General features: G+C 41.8%; 1 protein-coding gene across 1 annotated transcript in view; it reads left to right on the top strand.

Moving 5' to 3' along the window:
• The first annotated feature begins 213 nt into the window (after nt 1-213).
• Nucleotides 214-22046, top strand: part of LOC103286032 (nuclear envelope pore membrane protein POM 121C) — a 49627-nt gene continuing 27794 nt past the window's right edge. The window contains exon 1 of the mRNA XM_054714850.1: nt 214-228. The gene's annotated coding sequence lies outside the window, so the exon portion shown is untranslated. The remainder of the gene's footprint in view (nt 229-22046) is intronic.

The raw sequence follows: 22046 nt of genomic DNA, 5'->3' as shown, positions 1-22046 counted from the left end.
TCCCCTGTGCCTGTCTCGCAGGATCACCCACAGTGACGCTAGATGCGCGAGGTGCACGTCATCAGAGCAACGCGGTTCCCACCTGCTCCAGGCAGGCGGGCTGGCCAGGGAGGTCCGGCCTCGCGCCTGGGCCGGCTCACATTGGGGCCTTGCGGGCCGCAGCCGCTGAAACTGCCTGGTTGTTGGGCCTGACCAGGCCACAGTCTGGAGATGCGCAGTCGCAGTCGGGTAAGCCCTTTCCACGCCCTTAGGTCTCGTAGGCCTCGCACGTCACCCAGACACTTCTGGGCTGGTTACCAGCTTCTTCCAACTCAGATAAAGTGATGAACGCAGTTCCCCACGTAGTAGGTGCGCAGTATTTGTTGCTTAGCATAGCTCCAGTAGTTCATTCTTCGCCTTCGTTGGTTCCTGTGCTCTTGTATGGTGGGTCCCACGAGGCCACTCCTTCTAATGACATCCAACCCCTCCTCTCTGCCTGCTGCTCCTTTCCTGGTTTCTACTCCTCAGCTCAGCACACGCCCCTGTTCTGGGTTTTGTTCTTCCCACTCTTAACAGATGTTGGTCTACTACACCATCTGCTCAATTATCAAGGTTGTTTAGATGGCTCCTAATTGCTCTCCTCTAACAGGACTTATGAGCTCTAGGACTGTGCAGGGCAGTATTATGTGATTTTTTTTTTTTATCCCTCTGACTCTGTCTAAATCTGAAGTCATAATATACACTTCCTCTCTCAGTCTCTCGCCTTCTGTGTGCTCACTAAATTTACCAGAATCACTAAAGCATGAAACTGTCAGATTTGACTCTTAACCACCTCTTCTGCCCCAACATTCTATGAGGTGCCAGGCCCTATAAAGCTGTCTCTATCATTCTGTCCTTTGCCTTCTTACTGCCTTTCTACAGGTCCTTCAGCCTCTGTTCCATTTATTTTCTGTTGTTACTTTTTTTTTTAGAAAGAGAAATATTGATTTGTTGTTCCACTTATTTATGCATTATTTGGCTGATTCTTGTATGTACCCTAATGGGGGAATGGAAACCACAACATTGGCATATCCAAAAAGTGCTCTAACAGGGCTCTCTGTTCCATTTCTTCATTTAGTTTCCTTTCTGCTCCTTAGACTGGATAATTGCAAAGGACCTGTCATCAAGTTTGCCGATCTTTCCTTTTACTTCTCAAATCTGCTGTTGAACCCCTCCAGTGAATTTTTCATTTCATGTTCAGGTAGTTTTCAGTCCAGAATTTCTGGTTGGTTCCTTTCTATAACTCTTTTTATTGGTATTCTCATTTTGTTCATCCATTGTTTCTCTAGTTCATTGTCCACGGTTTACTGAACTCATTGAGCATATATAAGATAGTTGATTTAAAGTTTTTATGTAGTAAGTCTAATGTCTGGGCTTCCTCAGGGATGGTTTCTGTCAACTTTTTTTCCCCTCTGAATAGTCCAAACTATGCTGTTTCTCTCTCTGTTTTATATTTGTTGTTGAGAACTGTACATTCTTTAAAAAAAAAAAATTTCTAATTTATTGATTTGGTGAGAGGAAGGGAGAAAAAAACATCAATTTGTTTTCCACTTATTTATGCATTCATTGGTTGATTCCTGTGTGTTCCCTGACCAGAGATCGAAACTGCAGCCTTGGTGTATCAGGATGACACTCTAACCACCAGGGACGAGAACTGTATATTTCAAGTGTTATAATGTGGTAATTCTCAAAATGTGATTCTTAGTCATTGAGGATTGCTTATTTTTTAAAATTGATATTGAAAGAGAGAGATGGATTTGTTGTTCCACTTTTCTATGCATTCATTGGTTGATTCTTGTATGTATGTGCCCTGACCAGGGATTGAACTCACAACCTTGGCATATTGTGACAATGCTTTAACCAACTGAGCTACCTGGCCAGGGAGGCATTGCTAATTTTTGCTTTTTGAGCGCCGGAGCTGTATATTACTTTTCCAAACTATTTTTGCAAAGTGTGTATTCCTTGTTTTTTTAAATTTTTATAGTTATTTAACTTAATTATATTTCAAAATCTGAGACTGTAAAACAATATTTATACAAACACCTGAGAACTGTTCAACTGGGCACAGCATCTTCACACAATTTGAAAGAAGATTAAAAGTGTAAATTAAAATCTTGTCTCATAACACAAAAGGAATAACACAGATAAAACAGCTCTTTAGATTACATATGCCCAATAAATAGTTGTATTTGTTTATAAATATAAAGGACACTTGGTTTTCTAAAAAGAAAATGTACATTTTGACCCCTGGTGAGCATTTTATTGACATTTACAACAGATCACCAATATAACTAGCACCAGTTCTCATAGCTTATAAACATTATAACAAATGTTATCTATATAATAAAAGCCTAAGCAACTGTTACGGCGAAACAACCAGAACAACCGGTCACTATGATGCGCACTGACCATCAGGGGCAGACACTCAACTCAGGAGCTTCCCCCTGGTGGTCATTGTGCTCCCACAGGGGGAGCACCGTTCAGCCAGAAGCCAGGCTCATGGCTGGCAAGCGCAGCCATGGTGGCAGGAGCCTCTCCCACTTCCGCGGCAGCACTAAGGAGCAGCGAGCTGAGCAGTAAGGAGCCTGCCGCTAAGGAGCAGTGAGCCAAGGGGTAAGGAGTGAGCAGGTGGGTGGTAAGGAGCGAGGGGTCCTGGACTGCAAGAGGACACAGGCTGGGCTGAGGAACACCTCCTCCCTGCCCCCCCTCAGTGCACAAATTTCGTGCACTGGGCCTCTAGTATAATATAACAATGGAATAAATAACAAAATAATAACATATACTGCTTAAAAGTTCTCATTTTAAAATAAAGTCCAAAATGACAAATCAGAACTAATATACCTTCCAAAGTTTAGTAGAATAAAAGAATCAGCAAAAAAAAATTAACTAGAAATATTGCAAAGGATAGAGAACTTTCCTGTAGGAAAACCCTGAAGAGTGAGCTGAGATGTACTAGTGATGATAAATTTTTTTACAGAATAAAAACTTCTCACTATATAATGGTTTAATCTTTACCTCTGTATAAGTGCAAAGTGCCGTTTTTAATTCAAAAAGAAAAGATTTACTTGTGTGTATGCTTTAAATATAGAGTAAAATATAAATATGAAAGAGTATATGAGGAATAAACACAAAATAGAATATACATCTTTTAAAATTTTGGACATAGGCATCTTCACAGAGAGATGTGAGCTATAAATGGCTAGTTAAATATCTGAGCTTAGGCAAAATATTTAAAAAGTTTTAAATAATAGGTATTTAATATAAAAGAATATACAGACTCCACCCAAACCAACCTTGTAATATAAAACCTATTGCATAAAACGATTCTATCTATTTTATAATTTATTTAAAAAAATGGTAAGAACACTTCATGAAAGCTTATAAGGTTGCTTTTTTCTTTAAATAGGAACAAATACAGCATTCAAAGAAATAATAACAAAAAGAAAAATAATTTATATGATTATTCCATTTCAGGAAACTGGTAGAACAAGAATAGAACACTGCAGTAACAGACATAAAATATTTGAGAAAGATGATATCTATAGTTGTATCTTTAAATTCTCTTCTAAAGAAAACTTCTCATGGATTTTATTAGAGAACTTGTCAATCCCTGATACTTTCTCTTTGGGATTTAGCTGTTTTGGTTGTACATATAAATATTAACCGAAAGCAAAGGTGTTTCTCTGTTTCTTACATGAAGTATATTTGTAAACTATGCAATGACAACAACAAAAAACAGGCTGCCAATTTGAATATGCTAATGTTAGCATGTGAAATAGTTTCTAAAGAAGTAGACTGGACTGTGATGTAGTTCTGCAATTCTAGATATAACATATTTTTAGAGGAACCTTCTACAACACAAACATTTCTAAGGACAGCAAAGTGATTTTACAACAAAATGGCATTGGTCTTCCCAGAATTAAGTCCAATCTAAATCTACACAAATATTTCCCTAGCCAGTTTGGCTCAGTTCGATTCCAGTCAAGGGCACATGCCCTGGTTGCGGGCTCGATCCCATTAGGGGGTGTGCAGGAGGCAGCTGATCAATGATTCTCTCTCATCATTAATGTTTCTATCTCCCTCTCCCTTCCTCTCTGAAGTCAATAAAAATATATTAAAAAAATAAATCTACACAAATATTTTTCAAATGTCAACATATTTTTCTCCTTTACACTTTTCGATGCAGTGGCACAACTTCAGAGCTGTCCCTGGCTTAAGCCCATATACTTCATCACTAGTGGCCCGATGCATGAAATTCGTGCACATTAAAAGGGAATTAATTAGAGGAAATCTTTTAATATTGTTATTTGCCCTTTCTCTGTAATAGAAGTGTCCGGCCAGCCCCACCCCCATTGGGCCACACCAAGACCCGGCTGGCTCCACCCCTGTCAAGCCCCGCTAGGCAGGGGACGCAGCCTCCCATCCTGGCGCTGGGGCAGGGGGCGCGGCCTCAGGCCCCCTGGCCCTGGCCCACGCCATGCAGCCTCACCCAGACCCACAGTGCCGAGAGACCCCAGATCTGCCGCACAGCGGGACCCATCAATGCACCTTCTGGTGACTGGTCGTTTGGTCATTACAGATGAAAATAAAGTCATGCACTTAAGCATGCATATTCATTTTCAATGCCTGATTTGTCTACGTTCTCTAAATTGCAAAATAAATAAGATCTTCAGCCAGATAGCATCATAATGCCAAGTTCTTTATATAATGACACATACCATTCTCTCCACTCAGTATGCTCCATTTGAATGGATTAAATGTATGTGACTCATATGAAAGGCACTGCTGCTTGCTCTTAATAGAGGAAGCATTAGCTCATTACCTAATGCCATAAAGTGGTTTAAATGGCATATGCTGGCTTGAAGAACAAAAGGAAAAATAACCACACAAAAAACAATGTTCAGGCTGTGGATGGCAGAATCCTCTCTCTTTCCTTTTGTTTTTTCTGCTTTTCCCATAAACCTATTTGCGTTCTGCCTCAAAATCAACACTGAAGACAAAATCAGATGCTGTAATGTGCATTTTATAATGCCATTTGAGTACAAAGAGGTGTTTTCAATCTTTACCTTTTTTTTTTTTTTTTAAATTAATGCAGCTCAAACTTGCTCCCAACATTCCAGGAGCCAGGCCAACATGGCTGTGCGGACACACCTTTGCTAGGTGCTGTCAGGCTTCAGGGCTGGGGCAGGGAACATGCCAGGTGTTGCTGGAAACAAATCAGCTCTCCTCTCTACATAGCAGGAGTCTTTTCATTATAAAATGCAAAGCAGCAGCTATTTTCCATTACCCCCAACCCCAGCCCTCCTCACCCAGGGGCGTAGGAAGGGGCTGGGAGGATATTTCCTCTTGGCTCTTTGATTTCTCTTATTTAACTGAGCCCAGTGACAGCTGCTTCTCTGAGTGCAATGCCAGCCGGCTCAGGGCTAGCCACACCTGGAAGGCAAGTGGCAGAGCTGACCAGGGGCTTTGACCAAGCCCAAGCGTGAGGGTCACAGCAACCTTGGCAGGTGGGCTGCTCCCAAAGACTCTAAGACCCTCCCAGCTCTGCACCCCAGCTCCCTGCTCTTCCCCTTTCACCCACAGGTGCCACTGGCGTGGTGTGCGCCAAGGCTTAGTGTGCAGATGCTAGGGTTGCAGATTTAAGACGCTCTGCCTCCTCCTGGCACTTTGAGCCATAAGTGCCGGCAGGGACCTTTCCACTCGGTCTTGGTCTTTGGTCACTGCTGAGGTTTTATGGTCTCTCTAAGGCCAGGGAAAGCCAGGACCTTTGACTCTGACCAACACTGTGCCTGCAGCCTGCCTGGGGTACCCCCAGCCCTGGGAAAGCGTGGGGGCTTGGCCGGCCTGGGTGAGGGGCTGTGGGGGGCCACCCCACCCTCAATTGGGGTGGGAGAGGCTGATCAGGGGTGGGGCCGGAGGAGGGGGCTAGGCAGGGCAGCCATCTTGTGACGGCGTTATGGTGTGAGGGTCAGTTTGCATATTACCTCTTTATTATATAGGATAATGTCACTCTTTTCTTAAGTAGTAGCAGAGCTTTCCCATCAAATGTCATATTGCCTGAAGAGGTCCATGAGGGGGATTAGTGTCTGAGGATCTATGTTTCAGAAACAGGATCACTTCCTCTACAGATCAAGTTGAAGGGTCATCAGAGAAGTTTTGTTTTAGCAAACCTGGGTCAGTACCAACTGACGAACTTATAGTAAAGCCAGCCAGGATGCAGAGATGAGGTCATATAGCTGGGGTTCTTCTTTTCCAGCAAAGTTGAGTAAGCCATCATCTCAGGGTTGTGTGCTACACTGGATCTGTCTTGGCCCAGCATGGCTGTAGGTGCTGATGTAGAAGCTCAGGCAACTGAGAAGATACTAGTGTTGCTGCCAGCCCCTGGGCTGGCAAAGCAAGGCATGGAAAAGGAGCCCTGCACTGGATCATTGGCTCTGTAATATGACTGATATGAGTGTGAAGATGGAACAAATCATGGGACTCTGTTTGAGGCAAGGCTCCTGCTCCTGGTAGAGTAACTCCTGATCCTGTCCTGGGAATCCTCTGACTGGTAAGATGTTTCGACAGGGTTGCTCTGGGAATAATTTTCTGGCCTTTCTACTGGCATAGCTGGGCTCTCATTTTCAGGGTAAGACAATGAAGAGGGAAGAGGCTCCCTCTTCACTTTCTGCAATTTGATCTTTCTAGAAAGCAGGTAATTTTAATTTTTGTATGCATATCCAAGTGGGTGGTTTTGCCACATTGATTTAGCACAAAAATAGTACATTTTTGAAACCTTTCCATTAATGACATCAAACTTCTTATCTAGGTTTTGAATAGCTTTGTGGATGATCTGGCAGTTAGAGGGCATTCAGAATTGTTTTTTGTTGTCCTTCATTACAGGATGTGTCAGACAGGATACTTTCCTGCATGTGGATTTCATTACTAGACATCTTTGTGCAACAGGAGCAATTCCACTTCCTCTGAGTTGGGCTGAATTATTTTTAAACTTGCTAGAGGGTTTATGTGTGAAACTGCTTGGTAATCTAGAACTGGTAAACCTTCTACTCCTTTTCTGGTGACAGATTCTGCAACATCGGCCTCCAGGGGATACAGGAATCAGCTAGTGGTGGCCCATCTCCCCTAATGGCAATGGCAAAGTATATTCCTTGTTTTTGTGAAGTCACTGTTTCTGTAAATCTGATTGATTCCTCCTCAGGAAGCCAATGCTGATGAGAGGATCAAGTGCAAGGCAAGCATCTGTGCTGGTCCTCAAGGATCCTTAAGACTGACCAAAATATGTAACCCCAAATTTTGGAGGTCAGGGTTTCTACTGCCTGCAATGACATCAGCCAGCTTCTTTAGGAATGCAGGCTGCTATTCATACAGGTGCAACATGTCTAAGAAATGGGGGATAGATATTGTCTGGTTGTGAATGCTGCTTACTTGTGAAAGAGCAACAACCTCGCCCTTCAGTCTTTATTCTTTTTTGTTTTGTTTTGTTAATGCTCACCTGAGGATATTTTCTCCCCATTGATTTTTAGAGACATTGGAAGGCAGGGAGGAAAAAGGAGGGGAGGAGGAGGAGGGGAAGGGGGACGGAGAGGGGAGAAAGAAACAGAAACATTGATGTGAGAGAGACACATTGATTGGTTGCCTCCCACATCTCCCACATGTGACCCGACAGGGGCCAGAGATCAAACCTGCAACCAGGTACAAGTCCTTTACAAGAAATCAAACCTATAACCCTTTGGTGCATAGGCCAACACTCTAACCACTTAGCAACACTGATCAGGGCTCCCTTCACTCTCACAAGAATTCCTCTGGTTGTTAAAAATTTCTGGTCATGTTCCAAAGTTCCAAAATAGTTTATTTCAATCATTTTTCCCTGCTCAGTGGTTGCTTTGATGATGGGACCAATTCCTACATTTTCCTACTCTGCCACTTTGTGTGACATCTGAGTCATGTTTTTTAAAAAAATGTATTATGACAATGTCTGTTTTTTTAATTGGCCTGTATAAATAATTTACATTTAATATAGTTTAATATTTTAAATGTTTTTAATATTTTTATTTATTTTTAAAATCTTTATTGTTGAGAGTATTACAGATGTCCCTCTTTTTCCCCCATTGCCTCCCTCTACCTAGAACCCACCCCGCCCCAGGCCTTCACCACCCTATTGTCTGTGTCCATAAGTAATGCATATATGCATATAAGACCTTTGGTTAGTCTCTTCCTACCCTCCCCTCTCTTTCCCTCTGAGATTCATCAGTCTGTTCCATGTTCACATGCCTCTGATCCTATTGTACTCATCAGTTTATTTTGTTCATTAGATTTTCATTCATTTTGATTTCTAGTTTCAATTGTTTATATGTATTTATTGACATTTTATTATTCATATTTTTTATATTTCTTCTCCTCCCCCGCATCCTCCTTCCTCTTCTTAAAGAATACCCTTCAACATTTCACATAATACTGGTTTGGTAGTAATGAACTTCTTTAGCTTTTTCTTGACTGTTAAACTCTTTATCTGACCTTCAATTCTAAAGAATAGCTTTGCTGGGTAGAGTAATCTTGCTTGTAGGTCCTTGTTACTCATCACTTTGAGTATTTCTTGCCACTCCCTTCTGGCATGCAAAGTTTCTGTTGACAAATCATCTGACAGTCCTATGGGTGCTCCCTTGTAGGTAACTAAGTGCTTTTCTCTTGCTGCTCTTAAGATTCTCTCTTTGTCTTTAATTCTTGGCATTTTAATTATGATGTGTCTTGGTGTGGGCCTCTTTGGGTTCCTCTTGCTTAGGACTTTCTGCACTTCCTGGACTTGTAAATCTATTTCTTCCCTCAGTAGAAGTTTTCTGTCATTATTTCTTCAAATAGGTTTTCAATATCTTGCTCTCTCTCTGCTCCTTCTGGTATCCCCATAATGTGAATGTTGGTATGCTTGAAGTTGTCCCAGAGGCTCTTTACACTATCTTCATATTTTTGGATTATTTTTTTTTTTCTCTTCTAATTGGGTGTTTCCTGCTTCCTTATATTCCAAATCATTTATCTGATACTTGGAATCCTCCACTCTACTGTTGAATCCTGTAAATTATTCTTTATTTCAGTTAGTATATACTTAATTTCTGACTAGTCCTTTTTCATGTCTTTGACATTATCACTAAGATCCTTGAAAGTTTCACTAAGTCCCTTGATGATCTCATTAATTCCCTTGAAGCTCTCATTAAGTCCCTTAAAGCTCTCATTAAGTTCCTCAAGTAATCTTATAACCATTGTTTTGAACTCAGTAGTTTGCTTGCTTCTGTTTCTTTCACTTGTGACATGTTTGTCTCCACATTTTGGCTACTTCCCTGTGTTTGTTTCTATGTATTAGGTAGAGCTGCTATGTTTTCTGGAATTGGTAGAGTGACTTTGTGTAGTAGGTGTCCTGTAGGGCCCAGTGACTGATACTCCCCAGTCACCGAGCTGGACACTCTAGGTGCACCCTTGTGTGGGCTGCATGCATAGTCTTATTGTAGTTGAGCCTTGCTTGCTGTTGGTGTCACAGAAGGAATTGACCTCCAGGCCAATTGGCTGTAAGGACCAGCTGTGTCTACAATGGAAGAACAGCTGTGCAAGAGACACCCCTATGAAGTAGGACTTGCTTCAGTGGGGCTTTGGTGCTCACTGAGTCTGCCCCTTGAGTGTTTCGGATGGGTAGAGTTGTAATTGTAATCTGGTATGGTCTGAAGCTGTGCACTGGCTCTGGAGTCTCCCGGGAGTTGCAAAGTCAGCCACTTCCAGGGGCCACCCAGCAGGAGCTACAGAGAGATCTTCAGATAGCTGCTACTTTAATGGGCTAAGAAGTACCCAGGCAAGCAAGGCCCAGCTGTGTAGCAAGGCAGGCTGGTGCTAGTGCTAGGTTTTGGGCCTTTTGTTGATAGGTTTGGGGCATGCTGACTCCAGCTGCTACTTGTTTAAGAGATTTTAGCAAAGTCTGAAGCCTGAGCCAGCTCAGGCCATTTATATGGAAAACCAGCTACAAACTACTTAGGTGGAGCTGCAAATTGGATGGGGCTGGGGCTCAGGGAATCACCAGGGTGGAGCCAACAGTGTGGGCCATGCTGATGGACAATCAGATATGGCTGCCAGTCAGCTCTGTGATGGGGGAGGTCCCTGCACAGGAACAATGAATGACCCCTGGTGTACCCCTATCTGGGAGAAAGCCACCCCTGAGTTTCTGCCCCATGCCAGATAGTCCAGTTCTTTCCTACATGTCCCTGGATTCCCCCAAAGCCACTGCCTAGCACTGGAGCTCAAATGGAGACTATGTAAGTTCATGCACGGGCCCTTTAAGAGGAACATCTGGTAATCCAGCAGCCTCCATGTCACTCAGCCACAACCCCTGCTGGTTTTTACAGCCCAAAGTTACAAGGACTTCTCTTCCCAGCTCTGGAACCCTGGGCGGGGGAGGGGGGGGGGACTGGTATATGGCAGGGACCCCCTGCTTCTCATGGAAGGCCTTGGAGATATCCCTCCTGATTTAAAAAAAAGCCCTACCTGGTTTGGCTCAGTGGATAGAGCATTGGCCTGCAGATTGAAGGCTCCTGGGTTTGATTCCAGTCAAGGGCACATGCCCTGTTTGTGGGCTTGATCCCCAGTAGGGGGTGTACAAAAGGCAGCCAATCAATGCTGCTTTTTCATCATCTATGTTTCTCTCTCTCTCTCCCCCTCTCTGAAATCAATAAAAATATATTTAAAACAAACAAAAAAACAGCACATGGGTGCCAGACCAGCCCATTCTGCACTTCCACCCCTCCTACCAGTCTCAATGTGTTTTCTTCTTTACTTCTCTAGTCGTACGACTTCCATTCAGTCAGATTTCAAGCCCTTCCAAATGATGGTTGTTCTGAATTTTAGTTGTAATTTTGATATGGTTGTGGGAGATGGTACGTATAGGCAGTTACCTACACCACCATCTTGGTTCTCCTAATATAGAATCCCTGAGAATATGTTTTATGCCACTACACTTGGTTTCTTATGCTATTAGTAACTGAAACAGTCTTTACTACTCCAGTACTTTTAGCACGTTTCTATTTGTTTAATGTTTGGCTTCTCTGGTAAACTGTATGCTCCTTAAGAGCTGGTACAGTGTCTGTAGTGCTCATTTCTGTATCCTGGGTGGCACAAAGTAGGTAGTGGATGCACAATAAATAGTGAATTAATAAATAGAAGGTATGTATTTCTTTTCTTCTTTTAATATGGTAGACACCCAATTATGGTAGACACCCAATTTGGTATCTGTGTGTTTTTGCTTCCCAGTTTGCTCCTGGCCTACAGTTCTGCTTCCCAGGTTGCACCCTCCATCCCCAGTAACCACCTCTCCCTCCTCACCCTGACTGATCTATTGATTAGAGAGTCACCTGCCTGTTTCTCCCAAATGTTTTACTTACAGGTGTAAGTAAATACATCACTCCACCTTTGCAGGGAAAAGAGTAGAAAAGATGAAGAAATAGGAAGCTAGAGGTTCCAAAGACAAACTGGACTCATTTTATAATTTTGTTAACAATCTTGAAAGAATAAATACAAACCTTAGGTAGTTTGGTATTTTGTCCTTCATGACAGTTCTTTCCTGATAATATTACTATACCATTATGGGCAAGCTTCAGGCTGCCCTCTAGTGGGAACCAGCACAATAAAGTCCTACTATATTACACCCTGAGGCAACCTGGATCCCAGGGACAAAGAATATTAAAGTGCTGGGCACGGCTCTGCTGTCCTCTTCTATCTATCTACCTATCTATCTATCTATCTATCTATCTATCTATCTATCTATCTATCTATCTATCTATTTATTTTAGATATTTTTTCTTAATTCTTACCCAAGGATATTTTTCCATTGATTTTTTAGACAGCGTGCAAGAGAGGGGGAGACAGAAAGAGACAGAGAAGCATCAATGTGAGAGAGACACATAGATTGGTTGCCTCCCAACCAGGGGTGAGGATCAAGCATGTGTGTCCTTGACCAAAACTGAACCTGACACCCTTCAGTCCTCGGTCTACACTCTATCCACTGAGCCAAACTGGCTAGGGCCCAGCTCTGTCTTCTTGACTATATATAATCAGTACCTATATTACCTGGCATTTAGTAGGTACTCAATATTTATTAAACAAAATAACCAACACGCACTGTTTATGAGCACTTAGCACATTTCTTGAAAGCTCTCTCTGTTTAAGACATTGAGCCAAATACCATAGATTATATAAATCAGGGATAGGTAGAAAATATTTTCAGCTTAGAGGCCATATGGCCTCTATCAAAACTAGTGACTGCTATTGTGGTAGGAAAGCAGTCAGGAACAATACATAATCTAATGTGTGTGTGTTCCAGTGAAACGTTATATACAGAAACAGGCAACCTGCTTGCAGGTCATAGTTTGCTGACCCCATTCCTTTAAAAATGTTTTTTAATCATGAAGTATTTCAAACCTCAGAATGTACAGAGAATAATATAATGAACACTTCATGTATTTATCACTCAGATTTACCAAATGTTTATATTTTGCCATGTTTCAGACCTTTAAAAATAACAGTACATTACAGATACAATTAAAATCTCTTTATGTACCCCACCTGGATGCCATTCCCCTCTTTCTCTTTCTCTCCAGACAACACAATGCTGAAATTGGTGTTTTCCCCTGCACACATTATACTTTATATTTATTCTTAATATAATACCCATTTTAGGTATATTATTCTTTAACTTTGCATATATTATTACACCACTTCCTTTTTCTACACAACATTGTTTTTGACATTTACACATACTGCTATATATATACAACATTGAATTTTTTAAACAGTGCTTTTGTGTACTAAGACATCTGCCTTCCCCAAGATTACAAAGATTATCTCCTGTTTCCTTCAAGAAGTTTTATACTTTTACCTTTTAGTGCTCTGACCCATTTTGAGATAATTTTTATCGTTTGAGGTAGGGGTTGAGATTTATTTTGTTCCATATGGATACCTAGTGTGGCATTTTCTAATATTTCCATAAATTCTTTGACACTCCTCTCTTCAAAAAATTCCTCTCCTTTTAGGTGTGGGCTATATTAAATGACTTGATTTTAATGAATAAAATATGAAGAAATGATGGTGTATGACCCAAGATTAAGGCATAAAAGGCACTGTGGTTCCCCCTTGCTTTCTCTTCCTTGGATTATTCCCTCTGTGGGAAGCCAACTGCCATGTGGTGAGGACACACTTAAGCAGACTTACGTAGATCGACATGAGGAGGAACTGAGGCCTTCTGCCAATAGCTGGCAAGGAACTGAGGCTTCTTCCAAATAACCATGTAAGTGAACTATCTTAGAAGCAGATCCTACAGCTTTAGTTGAGCCTTTATTAGTGACTGGAGCCCTCACTGATTGATGTCTTGACTGCCACCTCATGAAAATCCTGAGCCAGGCCCTGGCCGGCTTGGCTCAGTGGATAGAGCGTCAGCCTGTGGACTGAGGGGTCCTGGGTTCGATTCCAGCCAGGGGCACATGCCTGGGTTGCGGGCTCGATCCCCAGTTGGGGGTGTGTGCAGGAGGCGGCCAATTGATGATTCTCTCATCATTGATGTTTCTATCTCCCTCCCCTTCTCCCTTCCTCTCTGAGATCAATAAAGAAATATATATTTTTAAAATTAAAAATTCCTGAGTCAGAACCACCTATCTAAGCCACTCCCAAATTCCTGACCCTAACATAAGAAATTTGGGTTGATTTAGGACACTAAGCTGTGGGGTAATTTGTTATGCAGTAATAGATAACCAATACATCCAGTGCATTACAATGCTGCCAATATAGAACATCAGTTGACTACATACGTATTAGTCTTTTTCTGAATTCTCTATTCTGTTCGATTGAGCTACATGTCTGTGTTTATGTCAACAACATACTGTCTTGAATACTATGATTTTTACTGATGCCTTGAAGTCTGGTAGTGTAAGTTCTCCAATTTTGTTATTGTTATTTTTTTAATCCTCACCGAGGGTATGCTTTTATTGATTTTTAGAGAGAGAAAGGTGAGGGGAGAGGGAAGAGAGACATTGACGTGAGAGGGAAAAATCAATTAGTTACCCCCCACATGTGCCCCAATCGGATCCAACCTGAAACCTAGGTATGTGTCCGGACCAGGAATCAAACCCATAACCTTTTGATGTATGGGACAATGCTCTAATCAACTGAGCCACCCACCAGGGCTATTGTTATTACTTTTGTCAAAATTGATTTGACTATTCTGGGTTCTCTGCATAGCCATGTAAATTTTAAATCAGCTTGTTAGTTTCTAAAAAACACGCAAACAAATGGGATTTTTCATTAGGACTCTACTGAATAGATAGATCAATATGAGGATAATGGCTACCTTAACAATATTGAATGTTCACTCTGGTCCTCTTATTTAGATCTTTAATTTCTGTCAAAAATGTTTTGCAGATTTAGTGTAATATTTTAATGTAGAAGTCTTACACATATCTTATTAAAATTATCTCTAAGTATTTCATGTACTTATGCTATTATAATTGGTATTGTATTTTTAAATATAAAATCTCGATTGTTGCTAGCATATTGATTTTGTATGTTGTCCCTGTTTTTCCTGTAATCTTGCTAAAATTCATTCATTAGTTCTAGCAAGGTTTGTTTTTGTACATTGCTTGGGATTTTCTGTGAACAAAATCATGTCATCTGCAAATAAAGAACATTTCTACTTCTTTTTTAACAATTTGTATGTCAACTCATTCTTTTTCGTGCCTTTATTGCCCAGGTAATGTTGAATAGAACTGATGAGAGTAGACATCCTTACCTTGTCCCGAACAGTTTTTCCTCAGCTTTCTAACTTGTCCTGTATTAGGTTAAGGAAGTTCCTTTCTTGTCCCAGCTTGCTGGGAGATTTTTTTTTTTTAATATATTTTTTTATTGATTTCAGAGAGGAAGGGAGAGGAAGAGAGAGATAGAAACATCAATGATGAGAGGGAATCATTGATTGGCTGCCTCCTGCACTCCCCCCACTGGGGACGAGCCTGCAACCCAGGCATATGCCCTTGACTGGAATCAAACCCAGGACCCTTTAGTCCACAGGCTGACGCTCTATCCACTAAGCCAACCAGCTAGGGCTGGGAGATTTTTTATTTAATCATGAATGGGTATTCAATTTTGTTAAATGTTTTCTACCTTACAAAGGCTGTATATTGGGTGTTTAGATCATTAACTTTTTAAAAAATAATTCTTTATTGTTGAAAGTATTACAACAATAAATGTCCCCTTTTTCCTCCCATTGACCCTCTCTAGCTAAGATCATTAACTTTTAATGTTATTAACGTTTTAAGTTTACTTTTATCATTTTACTATTTATTTTGTATTTGTTTTTTGTTCCTCTTATTCTGCACTTTTAGATTAATCCAGTACTTTTTGTTATTCCATTGTCTCCTTTATTGACTTAACTATGTCTTTGTTTTGTTATTTTAGTGATTACTTTAAAGTTTATAGTATACATCTTTAACTCATCAGAGTCTACCTTCAAGTAATAGTAGGCACATTATGTGTAGCATAAGAATTTTATAATACCGGTGGGGCAAAAATAGGCTTTCAGTTGTGAGTACACAAAACAGAGTTTATTTTTATGTTATTATTTATCAACTAGTGGCCCGGTGCACAAAATTCATGCATGGGGGGGTTCCTTCAGACCAGCCTAGACCCTCTCCAATCGGGGACCCCTTGGGGGATGTCCGACTACCAGCAGCTGGACATCCCTCTCGCAATCTGGGACCGCTGGCTCCTAACCACTCACCTGCCTGGTCGCCTCTAACTGTCTTCCCCTGCCAGCCTGATCTCGCCCCCAACTGCCCTCCCCTGCTGGCCTGATCTTGCCCCCAATGGCCCTCCCCTGCCAGCCTGATCTCACCCCCAACTGCCCTCCCCTGCTGGCCTGGTTGCCCCCATCTTCCCTCCCCTGCTGACCTGATCTCACCCCCAACGCCCCTCCCCTGCCAGCTTGATCACTCCTAACTGCCTCTGCCTCGGCCTCCCCAGACCATGGCTTTGTCCAGAAGGAAGTCGGACGTCTGGAAGATGGCCGATCAACCCGGTCTAATTAGCATATTACCCTTTTATTAGTATAGATTATATAGGATAGGATTGCTTAAATGCGGGGGGAGCCTTTTTCAGCAGGAGGAGATGCTCCTGGCAGACAAAAATACATAATCCCTATATCTGGACTGATAGCCAGCCATATGCACTATACTGCCAAACCGGTCATTAAAAAATTGAACTGCTTTCTATTTTTTTTTTATTTTTTTTTTAGAGACAGGGTCTTGCTATGTTGCCCAGGCTGGAGTGCAGTGGCTATTCACAGGCGCGATTCCACTACTGATCAGCATGGGAGCTTTGACCTGCTCAGTTCACCCAATTGGCATAGCACACTACAGCCCAGAACTCCTGGGCTCGAGCAATCCTCCAGCCTCAGCCTCCCGTGTAGCTAGGGCTACAGGCGCGCGCCACTACGCCCAGCTTGAACCACTTTCTTACACCTTACACCAAACAGCTGTTGCCCTTAAAAACCCTCCTCAGCCCCCACCTTAGGTTCTGCCTTCATAGTTTACCCAGATTAGGTTCTGATTGGTCAGTTTCTATGCCAGTCAGTGTCAAAAGCTCCGCCTCCTAGGTAGCCATTGGCTCCTCACAGTTCACCCAGATTTGGTTCTGATTGGTCAGTTTCTATGCCAGTGTCAAAAGCTCCGCCTCCTAGGCAGCCATTGGCTCCTCACAGTTCACCCAGCTTTGTTTCTGATTTGTCAGTTCCTTTTTTTAAATATATATTTTTATTGATTTCAGAGAGGAAGGGAGAGGGAGAGAAACAACGATGAGAATCACCATTTGGCTGCCTCCCGCATGCCCCCTACTGGGGACTAAGCCTGCAACCTGGGCATGTGCCCTTGACCGGAGTCAAACCCGAGACCCTTCAGTCCTCAGGCTGATGCCCCATCCACTGAGCCAAACCAGCTGGGGCTGATTGGTCGGTTTCTATGCCAGTCAGTGTCTCCGGGCCTATCTCCAGGCCTGATCAGAGAGGTGGGGCTGATCAGCAGCCCCCAGGGCTGCTGGTGTTGCCCGGAGAGAGGCAAGGGCTGATCAACAGCTGCCACGGAGGCTACAGATCAGACCCTGCTTCTCTCTCCGGGCCTAATCTGCAGCCCCCTCTGCAGTCAGAGCTGGGTCACCATGGCGCCTACAGCACGGTATCAGTGCTGGATTGCCGCTGTGACCCAGCACTGACTGCAGGACTGACTTCCGGTGTTCAGTCGTTTGTTTGGTAGTTTTAGACGTTACGAACCCTGGCTCTTTATATAGATTACTGTATATTTTCCATACAAACAACTGTAAACCTACTTTTGTCCAACCCTTCTGTTGTTGTGTCCTTCTGTTATGTATTTTAGTTTTACATATGATATAAGCCATACACTACATTGTCATTTCCCCCTGGCTTTATTGAGATATTATTGATATACTAGAGGCTTAGTGCACAAAATTCATGCATGGGTAGGGTCCCTAGGCCTGGCCAGTGATCAGGGCTGATCGGGACCTTCCAGCTGCTGGCTGGGGCTTTCCTTCGTTCCGTGCTGCCCCCCTAGTGGTCAGTGCACGTCATAGCAAGTGATCAAACTCCTGGGCTCCTGGTCGAACTCCTGAGGGGACACTTTGCATATTAGCCTTTTATATATATAGATAACGTAAATTTAAGGTTTATAACATGTCTTGATATATATATATATGTATATATATGTAAACATACATACAGTAGGTCCTCGGGTTACATCAGAGATCCGTTCCTATGGCGCAGCGTAACTCGATTTTCGCCATGTCAGAACTCACCTACATAAGCACCTATGTCACTCCCATGGAGCACATACACAGCAGTAATGAAGTGAAACAGTAAAAAAAATTTAAAAGAAAGATAACAAATCCTGACCTTTACTTGTGGTAAATAAATAATGAAAAAGCACATATGTACATTCGTCAAAATGATGGAACTTTTTCTTTTTATAAATAAATGGGAGATGGCGACATAATCAGAAATGATGTATGTCAAGTCTGATATGACCCGAGGACTGCCTGTATTATGGAATTATCACCACAATAAGGTTAGGTAACACTTCCATTTCCTCACATAATTACCATTTGTGTGTCTCTGTGTGCTGATAACATATAAGATCGATTCTCTTAACTTTCAAGTATATAATACAGTACTGTTATAGTCACATTATGTACATTCAATCCCCAGAAGTCATTCATCTTAAAATGGAAGTTTGTACCCTTTGACCAACATATCTCCGTTTCCCTCAGCCCCTGACAACTACCACTCTACTCTCTATTTCTATGAGTTTGGCTTTTTTAGATTTCACATATAAGTGAGAACATACAGTATTTGTCTTTCTCTGTTTGACTTATTTCCCTTTGCATAATTCTCTGAAGGTCCATCCATGTGGTCAAAAAGCCAGGATTTTCTTTTTTTATGGCTGAATATTTCATTGTGTATACCTTCCACATTTTCTTTATCCATTCATCTATTGGTAGACACTAAGGTTGTTTGCAAGTCTTGGTATTGTGAATAATATGGCAATGACCACGGAGATGCAGCTATCTCTTCAAGACAGTGATTTCATTCCTTCAGACATATATATACCCAGAAGTGAATTGCTGGATATCTGGTAGTTCTATTTTTAATTTTGAGGAAACTCCATACTATTTTCTGTAGCACTTGCAACATTTTACAATCCTACCATCAGTGTACAAGGATTCTAATTTCTTCATATCTCACAAACACTTGTGTTTTTTTAATATTAGACATCCTAATGGATGTGGGACAATATCTCACTGTGGTTTTAACCCTACCAGACCGCTGTACCGATTTTTCGGTAATTTCCGAATCTGCTGCTATACCACTGTACCTAATTTTCGGTACTTTGCCTAGTACATGAAAAAAATGCGTCACAAACTAAAAATAACCAACCAATCATGATCAAACCTCATGGTTAGCCATTGCAAATGTCTGCCCCCATGTGTTTGAATTGACTTTGTGTGGTTTAACGTGAAAAAATTCTGAAAATTCACAATGAAACAAGCGGCTGATGAACCAAGCACTTCAACAGGAAAGCGAAGTAGGTCTAGGCTTATCACAGTCCAACAGGTGATCGATACTTTGGTTGATTCAGACTCTGAGGAGTCAGAATTTCATCAAGAATACGTTTCCAGTTCAAGTGACACAGACAGTGAGAGCTCAAGTGATGAGGAGAATCTTGAACCTTATAGATCTAGAGCTAGATCAATAGTAAGAGAAGGGGGGCGTGTCCCTCAAACAGCTGATGGGGGAGATCTAGGTGGTGTTGAAGGTTGAACAAGGAATTTTGTATCACCAAATACAGATCTGAATTTCAATGAGGATGGAAAAGGCCCAGTGAACATTCCTGGATCTATCACAGAGGAGAGTGAACCGATTGACTTTTTATCCTTGTTTTTGGATGATACTTTCTGGCAAAATTTGACAGAGAAAACCAACCTCCGGGCCCACCAATTGCATATAGCAAAGCCCACCTCCTACAATGCCAAAAATTTCAAGGATGCCACAGTGGAAGAAATGAAGGCTTTTCTTGGACTGAGGATCTATATGGAATACTTATGTATGAAGCCCAGCTATTGGGATTATTGGACAAATGAGGGCTCTGACTTTGTTGGGTTTACTCCCGGATTTCGAAATGTTATGACTCGAGATAGATTCTTGGCCCTTTGGAGTTTTTTACACATAATTGATGAGGAAGACACAGATATCGATAAGACAGATAGAATATATCAAGTTAGGCCTTTCTTGGAAAGTCTGCTCCCCAAGTTTCTCCACTTCTATCTGCCAAAGCAACGTTTGAGCCTAGATGAGGGGATGATCCTGACAAAAAACCGCTTGGCCATCAAGCAGTATATCAAGGATAAGCCCACAAAGTGGGGCATCAAGTCTTTCCTTCTCTGTGAAGGTGAGACTGGCTACATTTTGAATGCAGAAATCTACACTGGTGCTGCACCAATGCCTATAAAAGATTTGGGCGCAGTAGGAAATACAGTTGTTCGTCTCCTGACCTCATGTTCAATGGAAAATAAATCTCATGTACTTGTCATGGACGGGTTCTACAACTCTGTAACCCTTGCTAAATATGCACTGTCAGAATTACACACAGGAATTGTGGGAAACCTGCAGCAAAACCGGAAGCAGTTTCCTAAGTCGCTGAAAAGTGTAAAAAAAAACTTGCTAGGGGTGACTGTCGCTATCTATGTCAAGAAAGTGTAACATGTTTAGTTTGGCAGGATAGAAAGCCCATCACATTTATTTCGAACTACCACGATCCAGCCCAAAAGGTAGTAATAAACAGAAGAAATAAAGATGGCAGTGTGCAAGAAATACAGATGCCACAGCTGGTGAAGGACTATAATAAATATATGGGTGGCTGTGACAAAAATGACCAGATAACCCGCCTTCACCGGTCTCGTCATCATTACCGCTGGCCCTGGCGGCTTTTCATAAAATTTTTTATGTGGGCCAGTTATAATTCTTATATCTTGTATGCTTCAAAGCAGCAAGCGGCTTCAAAAAAGCCAGTTTATTTCACCAGATATATTCAGAAATTGTGCCTGCAACTTATTGGTGGATACGGGACATCAGCCCACCGCCACCCACAAAAGGAACCCTGCCCTCAATGGATGACCCCAGGCAATCATTTTCCAGAGATTCCCCCTGGGACATCGTCTAATCATATCTGTGTTGTGTGCATGGAAAAGCACTCCAGGTACAAGCAAAATCCTGGAGTGTCTTACAAAGACAATCCATGCAAGAGGGTGAAGAGCAACATCTGGTGCTCACTTTGCAAGAAGTACCTCTGTGTGAAACAAGGCTCATCCTGCTGGGTGGATTGGCACACAAAGGTGGAATATTGGCGCTAGATGAAAGGTAGACCTATTTTCTACAATGTCTCCAAGTTCCATCTTATTCTAACCACTTGTTTGCATGTAACTAACATTTTTCTATATCATGTTGGTTTTTTTCTCTTTAATGCTCAGGAGCCCAGGTATAGGGGACAGTTAGGTTCAGGGCCTCAGGTCTGGTAGGGTTAATATGCATTTCTCCAATGATTAGTGATATTGAGTACCTTTTCACGTTTGTTGGAAAAAAATCAAGTCCTTTGTTTTTTGATGGGCATATTTTTAATTGGCAATCTTTTCAAATTCTTGCTTTCCATTTTTTGGGAGTGAAATTTTATGGGTCATATAGTAATTCTATGTTTAATTTTTGGGGAACTGCCAAACTGTCTTCTACAGCATTATTATATGAGGGTTTCAATTTCTCCACATCCTCACCAACACTTATTTCCTTTTTCTTTAATTACAGCCATCGTAGTGGGTGTGAAATGCACCTCATTGTGGTTTTGATTTGCATTTCCCTAATGAATAATGATATTGAGCATCTTTTCATGTGCTTGTTGGCCATTTGTCTTTGGAGAAATGTCTGAGTCCACCGCCCATTTTTTAATTGGACTCTCTTTTTGTTGTTGTTGGAGGTATGCTATAATATTCTGGATATTAAACATTTATCAGATATACGATCTGCAAATATTTTCTCCCATTCTGTGGACTGTCTTTGCACTTTCTTGATAATGTCCTTTGATGCACAGTTTTAAATTTTGTTGAGGCCAGATTTTTTTCTTTTGTTGTTAATGCTTTTGGTATGAAATCCAAGGTCATGAAGATTTTTACCTGTGTTCTCTTCCACAAGTTTTGTGATCTTAGTCCTTATATTTTTTTTTTAATGAATCTTTATTGTTCAGATTACAATTGTTTCTACTTTTTCCCCACATATCTCCCCACCACCCAGTTCCTACCCCCCCTCTTCCCTTACCTCCCCCCCCCCGCTGTCCTTATCCATAGGCATATGATTTTTGTCCAGTCTCTTCCCATACTCCCCACACAGACACCCCTTTCCCCCTGAGAAT

Source organism: Eptesicus fuscus, chromosome 4 (genome assembly GCF_027574615.1).
Source record: "Eptesicus fuscus isolate TK198812 chromosome 4, DD_ASM_mEF_20220401, whole genome shotgun sequence".
NCBI lineage: Eukaryota > Metazoa > Chordata > Mammalia > Chiroptera > Vespertilionidae > Eptesicus > Eptesicus fuscus.
This window is presented reverse-complemented; position numbering and strand designations above follow the sequence as displayed.